The following is a 12,418-nucleotide window of genomic DNA, read 5'->3' on the forward strand; positions in this document are numbered from 1 at the left end:
TCAGAGCACCCAGGGAACTTCCCTGGTGGCTCAAATGGTAAAGAAGTTGCCTGCCAATGCAGGAGACCCAGATTCAATCCCTGGGTCGGGAAGATTCCCTGGAGAAGGAAATGGCAGCCCACTCCAGTATTCTTGCCTGGAGAATTCCATGGACAGAGGAACCTGGCAGGCTACAGTCCATGGGTCACAAAGAGTCAGATACGACAGAGTGACTAACACTCACAGGGGACACTGTGCCATGTTCTGAATGTCTTAGGGAAATTGTTTAGAGGATGGATGGATACAAAAGGATGAATTGCCATGTTTTCCATACATAGAAAGACAGTTATTCATGAACTGTGTTCATTCCACTGTTTCAAAGGGCTTCCCTGATGGCTCAGACAGTAAAGAATTCGCCTGCAATTCAGGAGTCTCGGGTTTGATCCATGGGTCGGGAAGATCCCCTGGAGGAGGAAACAGCTACCCACTCCAGTATTCTTGCCTGGAGAATTCTATGGATAGAGAAGCCCGGCAGGCTATAGTCCATGGGGTTGCAAGGAGTCAGACACGACTGAGACTGAAACTTTGCTTTGCTTTACTGTTTCAAAAGTGTAATTCAAACTATTTTTGCCCATTTCAATTACATTACCTTTTCATTTTTCTAACCCAGTCTTAGGAACTTAATTCCAAAGTCTCTGTCAATGGTAATAACTAGCAAACAAAAGGAGCCATCTCTCTGTATTTAACACCTAAAAGTGTCAGCTGGTACGCTTAAATGAAACAATCTTTAGTGGTCTTGATTCATAGCAATTTTTAACTGTGTTCTTTGGATCTGGGGTGTTTGTGGGAGGGGGTGGGTATTCCACTCTGCAGGTAATAACAACTCCAGGCATTCAGACACACTTGTGAATTAGCACTTTTTATTTTGGGAGTTATTTATCTAGGTTGAAATTTTGTAGAAACATTATCATTTCCAAATTTTAGCAGTAAGTATCATTTGAAAAGAAGAAAATGTTTTCAAAAATTACCCTAGTTTTGTCATTATATAAATATTGTACAAAGCAATTCCTTTTTAAGTGGTTCCTATTCAATATGTGCCTCGTGGGAAAGAAAAAAGTGAAAGAACATACAGCAACATGTTAACAGCTGCTCTCTCCAGCTGGCAGGATTACAGACCCGTGAGACGAGCCTGGAGGCTTCTAAATGGGGGAGTGTAGCAACTAGAGAAAAAGAAAATCAAACACAGGATTCACACAAACAGCCCTCCTCAAGAAAGCATGTTCTCAGCAGTAGAATGATGATATTTTGACTTCGAAATGAGGGCCCACATTGCCCACTAGGTCCCAGAGCTGAAAAACTTGGTGTCTGTTATTTTTCCTAATTGCTTATAAAACAGGGTGGCATCAGGGGCTTTGACTCTTCGTACAACTATAATTTGAGTTTATAATTTAGTAGTTTATAATTGAATGGAATATGATCTCAAAGGAAGCTTTGTGTATGTGCTTAATTGTTGAGACTAAAGAAAATTATTAAAATACTTCTAATATTAGCATTTTGCTTCAGCTTCTGCACATTATGTTTATACAATTATTTTAACATACAGGTTTTTGCAGCTCTTTCCAGCTCAAACACAAAGTGTAGCAAAACAGTGAAGATGTGAAATATTTGTTGAATTGTTCAGGTTTACAAGCTACATAGGTAATTCTGCACAATGACTACAGTTTAATTTCGTGTAATGAGTACTCGGGAATCCAATTTCAAGCAAAAACCTATCTGGTATCTCTTCTGCTAATGTTAAGGTATGGTATTACTTTGCAAACACTTAAGAAGACAGATGAAATTGGAATCACCAAGATCATTTCCACCTGGCCTGTTAATTTATTCACTGGAAAGGCTATTCATTTACACAATGTTTTAACTGGTTTCAAAAAGTCAACTTTTTTGGAAGGGAGTGGATTTTGACATCATTTTTCTTAGGGGTTCTACAATGCACGTAAATAGATTCACACCTCAAATTGTAAGGTATTTCAAACATACATCTGAGACCACAGAGATGTAGCAAACACTGCGTACCCGCCACCTCACTGTACCAAACCTTGGCAGGGACTGTTTGGCAGGTTAGTAATTTGTCATCTTGCTTAGGCTACAGGTATCCGGTTAGGGTGGGCAGCAAGAGACATCCTGCCTGGGATTTGGAGGGTGGGAGTGAAGCAGCCATGACACTGGTGCTCTGGAGGTTGGTGTGGGAGTACCTTACCTGCTGGCTCCACTCTGTGGTGTGGGGATCTCGTTCTGTCCCAGCTCCAGAAGCATTTCCTTCTATGACAAAGAAATCCAGCTTTGGGAGCAGTGAGAGACTGATAGAAGTTCCAGTCTGTTCCCAGGGGCTCCAGCTTGTCCTCACTCTCTTTACATCCATCTTCCCTTCCTGCCTGTAAGCTTTGCAGAATTCAAGCTTCAGCATCAGATGAAGGCGAGAGCCTTATAGAGACTACTGAACCAGGCTTCACTGGTTCATAATACCTGTAATACATATATTTGTATATATGATTATATTTATTACATAATTACATAATACCTGGAAATTACATTATATATAACATACATGTATATAAATATATATTTCCTAGATGATTCTCACTTTCCAATACTGATTTACCAAACCACCTCAGATTTTTCACTTTTTAATAAAAGAATCCTTTACAGGTGGAAGATCCTTTACAAGTGATCACAGGAAGAGATGGAAATCAAGGGCAATTTTAACTGCAGGAGAGAAATGTACCCTCAGGATGAAGGTCACCTCAGAATGACACAGTCTCTGGGCTCTAAGTCAACGAAAAAAAGGTCGATTACTTGACTCAGGGGTCTGATATTTCTGCCAACAGAGTGGGAGGAAGTGGCTCTTTGTACAGGTGGCCTTGGATGTGTGTATCACACCCAGACCTCTTCTCAACAGCTTCCTCTTGGAGCTCAGTACTGAGTGTAGGGAGGAGAGAACTCACTAGAATGTCAAATCATTCTGTGATCCGAGCTCTGTCTGCACAGCTTGCAGCAGACAGAACTATGAAAGACGGAAGTCCCTTTCTCCATTGTCCCTGTTCCCTACCTCCATAATTCATCCATCAACATACTGTATCCTTTAAGGCAGGCACTGCACTGGAAAACAGGAACAAGAGGATGACTCTAATCAGGTCTGACCATCTATAAGCTCACTTTTTTTGTTAGCAGGGAGACAGACGTATGTGAGGACACATCCAGAACCTCCCACACTGGAACTGTGACTTCTTAACCTGGAACAATGCCTTAACTTATTCCCTTGGAGTTTTGAACTCACAGATTCTTTTTCCTTATCTTTATTGAGGTGTGATTGACATTTAAAACATATATTTAAAGTGTAGACCATGGTGATGTTATGTATGCACGTTATGAAAAGATTCTCACCAGTAAGAAACACATCCATCACCTCACATTTAGTTTTTTTTTTAATGAAAACACTTAATTCTACCTTGTTAGCAAATTTCAATTTACAGTGTTATCAACTATAGTCGCCATGTTCACATTACAGCCTCAGATCTTATTCATCTTATAATTTATTTATTTATGGCTGTGCTGGGTCTTCGTTGTGGCATAAGGGCTTTCTCCAGTTGCAGCAAGCAGGGGCTACTCAGTGCAGTGGCTTCTCTTGTTGCAGAGCACAGGCTCTAGGACACGTGGGCTTCAGTAATCGTGCTGCATGGGCTTTGTTGGCTCATATAGCACGTGGGATCTTCCAGGAGCAAGGATCAAACCCGTGTCTCTTGTACTGGCAGGTGAATCCTGAATCACTGGACCGCCAGTGAAGTTTTTTATTCATCTTATAAACAAAAGTCTGTAGCTTTTATCAGCCTCTCCTTATTTCCTTCACCACCACTACTCCAGTCCCTGGCAATCATTATTCAACTTTCTGTTTCTATGAGTTCTATTTTTTTTTAAAGGTTTCCTATAAAAGTGATACCACACACTATTTGTCTTTCTCTGTCTGGCTTATTTGACTTAGCATAATTCCCTCCAGTTTCATCCGTATTGATGAAAATGGTATGACTTCCTTCTTTCTTATGGTTGAATAATATTCTATTGTGTACATATGTGTCACATTTTATTCATTCATCCATCAATGGACACTTAGGTTATTTCCACCTCAGATACTGTGAATAATGCTGCAATGAACATGGGAGTACAGAAATCTCTTTCAGATAATTTCATTTCCTTTGGATATATATTCACAGTGGAATGGCTGAATCACAAGGTAGTTCAATTTTTCGGTTGTTGTTGTTGTTGTTGTTGTTTAACTTAAAAGCTGTCATGCAATTAGAAACAAATCCAGCTACATAGTTACAGATGGATGGAGAAAACAGCAAAAACAGAGCAATTGAAATCATTACAATTTGGATAGTTTTCCACCATGAGGAACTAGTTAGCATCTCCCAAAGTGAGGCAATCGAGGATTCAGGAGTATCCATAGCTGGAATCCTTTTGTTCATATGTTTAGTAAAGTGAGTAACATTAGTGCTCATATCAGGTATATATGTACAGCACTGGGTATGAATCATGGCACAAGTTCCTCCTTGTGCAGCTGTCAGAATAAGGCCAATCTGTTTTGTAAAACCATGTTTCTAATTTGTATTTGTTCAGCATTAAGAGCTGAAATAGCTTTTTGAGAATCTTGTAAAGCCTGTTGAGTAAAGTTAGTCAGAGCATCCACTTGAAGCATAACATCTGTAGTTCCCAGAGAGGGAACAAATACTGCAGCCAAATAATACCAGTGAAATACAGACCTTGCCCTGCAAGTTCTGCTGCTGCTGCTGCTGCCGCTGCTGCTAAGTCACTTCAGTCGTGTCTGACTCTGTGTGACCCCATAGACGGCAGCCCACCAGGCTTCCCCGTCCCTGGGATTCTCCAGGCAAGAACACTGGAGTGGGTTGCCATTTCCTTCTCCCTGTTTTTTTTTGTTTTGTTTTGTTTTTTTGAGAAAACTCCATACTGTTTTCCATAGTGTCTGCACCAACTTACATTCCCACTCATAGTGCAGCAGAGTTCCTTTTTCTCTACACCCTGGCCAGCATTTGCTCTTATTCTTTTTTAAAAATAAACCTAACTAGTGTTAGGTGATATTGTGATTTTGATTTGTATTTCCCTGTTTTTCTGTATCTATGAAAAATATCATTAGAATTTTGATCAGTAATGTACTAAATCTATGGATCATTTGGTAGCATGGACATTTTAGCAATATTAATTCTTCCAATCCATGGACACAGAATATCTTCCCATTTATTTTGTCTTCAATTTTTTTCACCAGTTTTATAATTTTAAGTACACAGATCTTTCACCTTGGATAAATTTATTCCTAAGTAGTTTTTTTTTTATACTTATAAATTGTTTTATTAATTCCACTTTCTGGTATTTTATTGTCAGTGTATAGAAACACAACTAATTTTTGTGTATTGATATTATATATCCTGCAACTTCACTGAATTTTTTTGGGCTCCAAAATCACTGCAGATGGTGATTGCAGCCATGAAATTAAAAGACACTTACTCCTTGGAAGAAAAGTTATGACCAACCTAGATAGCATATTGAAAAGCAGAGATATTACTTTGCCAACAAAGGTCCATCTAGTCAAGGCTATGGTTTTTCCTGTGGTCATGTATGGATGTGAGAGTTGGACTGTAAAGAAAGCTGAGCACCAAAGAATTGATGCTTTTGAACTGTGGTGTTGGAGAAGACTCTTGAGAGTCCCTTGGACTGCAAGGAGATCCAAACAGTCCATTCTGAAGGAGATCAGCTCTGGGATTTCTTTGGAGGGAATGATGCTAAAGCTGAAACTCCAGTACTTTGGCCACCTCATGCGAAGAGTAGACTCATTGGAAAAGACTCTGATGCTGGGAGGGATTGAGGGCAGGAGGACAAGGAGACGACAGAGGATGAGATGGCTGGATGGCATCACTGACTCGATGGACGTGAGTCTGAGTGAACTCTGGGAGTTGGTGATGGACAGGGAGGCCTGGCGTGCCGCAATTCATGGGGTCGCAAAGAGTTGGACACGACTGAGCGACTGAACTGAACTGAACTGAACAGGTTTTTGGTAGAGTCTTTAGGGTTTTCTACATATATCATGTCGTCTGCAGCAACAATTTTATTGCTTCTTTTATGACTTGGATACATTTATATTTCTTTACAAAAAGAAACACTGAGCCTACTTGCTCAGGCTAGGACTTCCACAACTATGTTGAATAAAAGTGATTTGAGTGGGCATCCTTGTCTTGTTCCTGATCTTAAAGGAAAAGCTTTAAGCATTTCACTGTTGAACATGATGTGAGCTGGGGTTTTATCATTTATGGCCTTCATTATGTTGAGGTACATTCCTTCTATATCCCATTTGTTAGTTTTTAATCATAAAAGGATGTTGAATTTTGTCAAACGCCTTTTCTCCATCTATTGCAATGATTATATGACTTTTATCCTTCACTGTGTTAATGTGGGAGGTCACATTGATTTTGTGGATGCTGAACCCTTCTTGCATCCCTGGAATAAATTCCACTTGATCATGGTATAAGATCATTTTAATGTACTGTTGAACTCAGTTTGCTAATTTTTCTTTTTTTTTTCATATACGTCCAGCAGGGATATTGGCTGTCATTTTCTTCTCTTGTAGTATCTTTTTTGGTCAGGATAATGCTGGCTTTGTAAAATTTTAGAAGTGTTTCCCTCTTTTCTATTTTTTGAAAGAGTTGGAAAGGATTTGTATTAATTCTTTAAATTTTGGTAAAATTTACCAGTGAAGCCATCTAGTTCTAGGCTTTTGTGGTTGGGAGGTTTCTATTATTAATTCAATCTCCAAATGAGTACTTAGTCTGTTCAGATTCTTTCTTCATGATTCACTCTTGGTAGGCTATGTATTTCCAGTGACTTATCCATTTCTTCTAGCTTATATAACTTGTTGATGTAAAACAGTTCATAGTAGTTTCTTGTGACGCTTAGTATCTCTGCATTATCAGTGTACTGTCTTCTCTTTCATTTCTGACTTCAAGTCCTTTTTCTTTTCCTTAGTTTAGCTAACAGTTTGTCAATCTTAATCATCTTGTTAAAAACACCAGCTCTTAGTTTCACTGATATTTTCTATTGTCTTTTTAGTATTTATCTCATTTATTTTCAGTATGACCTTTGTTATTTCCTTCCCTCTATTAAGTTTAGCATTAGTTTGCTTTCTTTTAGTTCCTTCAGATTTAAAGTTAGATTGTCTATTCGAAATCTTTGTTCTGCCTATAGGCATTTATTGCTATAAACTTCCCTCTTGAACTGCTTTTGCTGCATCCAATTAAGTTTTGGTATAGTACGTTCCCATCATCATTTGTCTCAAGATTTTTTATTTCCCTTTTGATTTCTTCTTTAACCTATTGGTCCTTCAAAAGCATGCTGTTTCATCTCCACGTATTTGTGAATTTTTCAGTTTTCTTCTTGTAACTAATTTCTAGTTTCATACCATTTGTCAGTGGAAAAGATGCTTGATATGATTTCAATCTTCTTAAGTTTATTAAAACTTACTTAGTGGTATAACATATGATCTATCCTGGAAAATGTTTCATGTGTGTTTGAGAAGAATGAGTATTCTGTTGCTATTGAATAGAATGTTCTCTGTATGTCTTTTCGGGTCATCTCGTCTAACATGAAGTTTAAGTCCAATGTTACCTTAATGATATTCTTTCAGGATGCAGGACAGTGAAATTCATACAGTCAGAGCAGCCTACTCCCTTGGCACTGAGTCCAGGTATACACCCACTAGGGGGTGCTCTCGAACCTATTAAAATTTTTTTTGACTATGTGCGTTGAACTTGTGAGTAACCCTGTTGACTATCAAAGCCAAGTAACGTGAGGACCCATTCCTTGGGGGTGGGTACGTGTGTTAGTCACTCAGTCCTGGACAAATCTTTGCGACCCCAGGGACTGTACCCAGTCAGGTTCCTCTGCCCATGGAATTCTCCAGGCAAGAATACTGGAGAGGGTTGCCATTCCCTTCTTCAGGGGTTCTTCCCAACCTAGGGATCGAACCCGGCTCTCCTGTATTGCAGACAGGATTTTTACCATCTGAGTCCACCAGGGCTTCCCTGGTGGAGATTCCCTCCCAGTTGTATGGTGCTGCACAGAGGGTGAGGCTCAGACTTTCCTATCCATTTTGCTGTGGCTATTTTCTCATTCACCTCACATATGAGTCTCACCTCACATTTAGTTGGTCTCTGGATTTCTCTCAGATGAAATTTCTCTGTGTGTAGCTGTACATTCACTACATTTGGGGAAGGAGGGAAGATCAGAAGCCTCCTACATCTCCATCTTGGTCCCCTGCTTCTGAGTTCACAAATTCTTCGTGCAAGAGATCTAATTTTCCCTTTTTTTTTTTTTTTTAAATGATTTGGATCTACTTTTCTATTTCTGTTACTGGACTTAGATTTGAATCTCGTCCTGCTGGGAGACAGAATCATAATTCAGGACAATGTCAATAATCCAGCCTCCTCTTCACCCTTACTTCCCTAGCTGACAGAAGAGGTGGGTAACGCGAGGCCCTGCATGGGAAAGGAGTATCTGGTGCTTAGTCCATACGAGTGACCACTGAGTCAACCTCACTCCTCTCCAGTCTCCTGGACTTCAGTGGTGGGTCCACCTAGGCCACAGCTAGTTTCTTTTTGTTCTAATCTTACGGCCTCTCAGGTCTGGCTTTCTCTGAATTACTTCCGTGTACAAGTAAAACATTTAGTTGCTTCCTGCATCAAGTACCACTTACTGCCTAGATGCCTAGACATTCATGTGGCCACGGCTATTCCACTGTTGATGCATCACGCTTGACACAGAGGGGCACTCTGCAAGACCGGCCACTTTCCCCATTCCACAAGGAGCAAGGTGTACATCTACACCCTCCCTCCTCTGAGGCCGCGAAACACACCCAAGTGTCTATCATGCTTACTCCACCCACCTCCCACCCACGCACACCCTATGACTGTGAAAAAGGAGGATGCATCACTATCTAAGCCTTCTTGCTTCCTTAGCTTTTGAAACTTAAAAAGCATTTCGATTTCTGATTTTGTTTGGTTCGTTTTTGTATCATCTCTCTCCTGTGGTGATCAATGCAACTGACTGACTGGGGCACAGAATGCAAAGTAAACAAGGAAGTAAAGGCATGCTGGGTAGAATGCAATAAAATGTTATCTCACCACATTTTTATTGTAATTGTACTTTGCACATTAGAAAGTACTTTCATTTGTGTCATCTAACGTAATATTTGCAGTGCTCCTTTGAGGTAGGTATTAATCTCATTTTTCAAAGGAAGAACCTGGAGCTCAAAGAAGTTAAGTGACTAATCAAAGGTCATATAAATGGCAAGTGACAAAATCAGAACTAAAATTCGGCTGTTCAACCTAAGCCCCAGGCTCCTTCTACCACTCTTCCAAAAGCATTTGCTCTGGGACAAAGGAAGGAATTCTTTAACCTGGAGTTTTCAAATTACGCTCCCTGGAGCTGCAGGGTCCTGTACAAGTGCTTCAGGGCCCCTCAAGGAGACAGAGATGGAAGAGGGGCAGCTCTTGGAAAAGGCCAGCGGAAGGTTTTCTTAGGTATCATTTCTACCACTCAGCCTCACATTCAACCAGGGTAGCTCTGTGTCTATTTTGTAGAAGTTTCCATGGACTTTGGGGCAATAAAAGGGGGAAAGGAGATTTTGCTATCTTAAAATTCTTTGAAAATTATTACTGTAATGTCAAAACATGTCTTCCTAACAAAAGACTGTCATACACTAAAGCAAGCTAGTTGAGGGAGTCTTTCAAGAGTGAGTAATGACAGCAATCTTGTTGAATAACAATTAAGGGCTGGGGCTTAATTAACAATTAAGGGCTATTTGGAATATCTCCAGTTGAGCTATTCCAAATCCTGAAAGATAACGCTGTGAAAGTGCTGCACTCAATATGCCAGCAAATTTGGAAAACTCAGCAGTGGCCACAGGACTGGAAAAGGTCAGTTTTCATTCCAATCCCAAAGAAAGGCAATGCCAAAGAATGCTCAAACGACCGCACAATTGCACTCATCTCACACGCTAGTAAAGTAATGCTCGAAATTCTCCAAGCCAGGCTTCAGCAATATGTGAACCGTGAACTTCCAGATGTTTAAGCTGGTTTTAGAAAAGGCAGAGGAACCAGAGATCAAATTGCCAACACATACTGGATCACGGAAAAAGCAAAAGAGTTCCAGAAAAACATCTATTTCTGCTTTATTGACTATGCCAAAGCCTTTGACTGTGTGGATCACAATAAACTGTGGAAAATTCTGAAAGAGATGGGAATACCATACCACCTGATCTGCCTCTTGAGAAACCTGTATGCAGGTCAGGAAGCAACAGTTAGAACTGGACATGGAACAACAGACTGGTTTCAAATAGGAAAAGGAGTTCGTCAAGGCTGTATATTGTCACCCTGCTTATTTAACTTACATGCAGAGTCCATCATGAGGAACGCTGGACTGGAAGAAACACAAGCTGGAATCAAGACTGCAGGGAGAAATATCAATAACCTCAGATATGCAGATGACACCACTCTTATGGCAGAAAGTGAAGAGGAACTAAAAAGCCTCTTGATGAAGGTGAAAGTGGAGAGTGAAAAAGTTGGCTTAAAGCTCAACATTCAGAAAACGAAGATTATGGCATCCGGTCCCATCACTTCATAGGAAATAGATGGGGAAACAGTGGAAACAGTGTCAGACTTTATTTTTCTGGGCTCCAAAATCACTGCAGATGGTGACTGCAGCCATGAAATTAAAAGACGCTTACTCCTTGGAAGGAAAGTTATGACCAACCTAGATAGCATATTCAAAAGCAGGCACATTACTTTGCCAACAAAGGTCCATCTAGTCAAGGCTATGGTTTTTCCTGTGGTCATGTATGGATGTGAGAGTTGGACTATGAAGAAGGCTGAGTGCCGAAGAATTGATGCTTTTGAACTGTGGTGTTGGAGAAGACTCTTGAGAGTCCCTTGGACTGCAAGGAGATCCAACCAGTCCATTCTAAAGGAGATCAGCCCTGGGATTTCTTTGGAAGGGATGATGCTAAAGCTGAAACTCCAGTATTTTGGCCACCTCACGCGAAGAGTTGACTCATTGGAAAAGACTCTGATGTTGGGAGGGATTGGGGGCAGGAGGAGAAGGGGACGACAGAGGATGAGATGGCTGGATGGCATCACTGACTTGATGGATGTGAGTCTCAGTGAACTCCGGGAGTTGGTGATGGACAGGGAGGCCTGGCGTGCTGCGATTCATGGGGTCGCAAAGAGTCGGACACGACTGAGCGACTGATCTGATCTGATCTGAAGGGCTGGGGCTACTATACATACAATCACAGTCCCATTTAACTCTTTTGGATCTTAATTCCCTGAACAGGGATTGAACCTGGGGCCAGGCAGTGAAAACACCAAGTCCTAACTACTGGACCACCAGGAAATTCCCACTCATTTTATTCTTAAAGTGAAATTTCTACTAGAAAAGCATTTACTATTAGTTATTTTACATATTAGACACAGAGACTGGAAACTTCCGCCCAGGGAGTGACAGAGCTAGAGTAAGTACCCAGTTCAGTCTCACGCCCAGATTCCAACACTGCCTCCCGAAACATGAAGGACTATTCTATTAAGTTGGATAAGAGGTCCTATTTTCACACCTAATCTGTGAGAGACAAGGCAACCTAAACTAAAGTCTTGTGTTTGGCCGTGCGGTCTGCTGCAAGGGTTTGAACTCCAAGTATCAGAAGTCACGAGCGGTTCCAGCTCCCACAACCCACAGGCCTCCAAACCTAGTGAATCCCAAGGGCTGGCAAGGGCGATGCCCTGAGTTCCGAGGCCTGGGACCAGGCACTGTGGGGAGAAGGCCACGCTCTGGTCCGCTTCGCCACACACCATGCTCGCCACCTGCAGCTATCTTTCTCCCTGAAGGCAAAGAAGTCGTGAGAGGCACAAAGTCACTTGACGTCTCTCAAACGGGGATCTAAAAAGACCAGCAAACATGTGGTGGGACCCTGTGCACTATGAAAACGGGCAAGCTACCTGACTGAATACACAACCACCCCAAACATTGGGCCTTCCATTGCACCTTCACAATCGCTTTCACACAAAACAAGTTCCATTTCATTTTTCTTCAAAAACGCAACCCTCTCCTTCAGCCAGGGCAGAAATCTGAGGGGTGGGGGGGGGGGGGGGGTGGGAGACAAAAACGGTTTCACTTCAACTTAACTCTTACAGCATCGACAGATTAAACACCTACCCAGAACACAAACGGGAATGAACCCACATGAGTGCGCCAAAAAAGGAACGCTGGACTGCGGATTCTTCTTCCGGGCCGGCGGCAACCACTTCCGGGGGGACGGCGAGCGAGGCGG

General features: G+C 41.4%; 1 long non-coding RNA gene across 1 annotated transcript; it reads right to left on the reverse strand.

Moving 5' to 3' along the window:
* Positions 1-882: 882 nt before the first annotated feature.
* On the reverse strand, positions 883-12,391 carry LOC139179772 (uncharacterized). Its single transcript, XR_011564134.1, has 3 exons — positions 12,304-12,391; positions 2,237-2,502; positions 883-1,199 (listed from the first exon to the last, which is right to left on the reverse strand). It is a non-coding gene; the product is annotated as an uncharacterized lncRNA (long non-coding RNA).
* Between the last annotated feature and the right edge of the window lie 27 nt (positions 12,392-12,418).

The sequence above is a fragment of the Bos indicus genome, chromosome 25 (assembly GCF_029378745.1).
Source record: "Bos indicus isolate NIAB-ARS_2022 breed Sahiwal x Tharparkar chromosome 25, NIAB-ARS_B.indTharparkar_mat_pri_1.0, whole genome shotgun sequence".
Classification (NCBI taxonomy): domain Eukaryota; kingdom Metazoa; phylum Chordata; class Mammalia; order Artiodactyla; family Bovidae; genus Bos; species Bos indicus.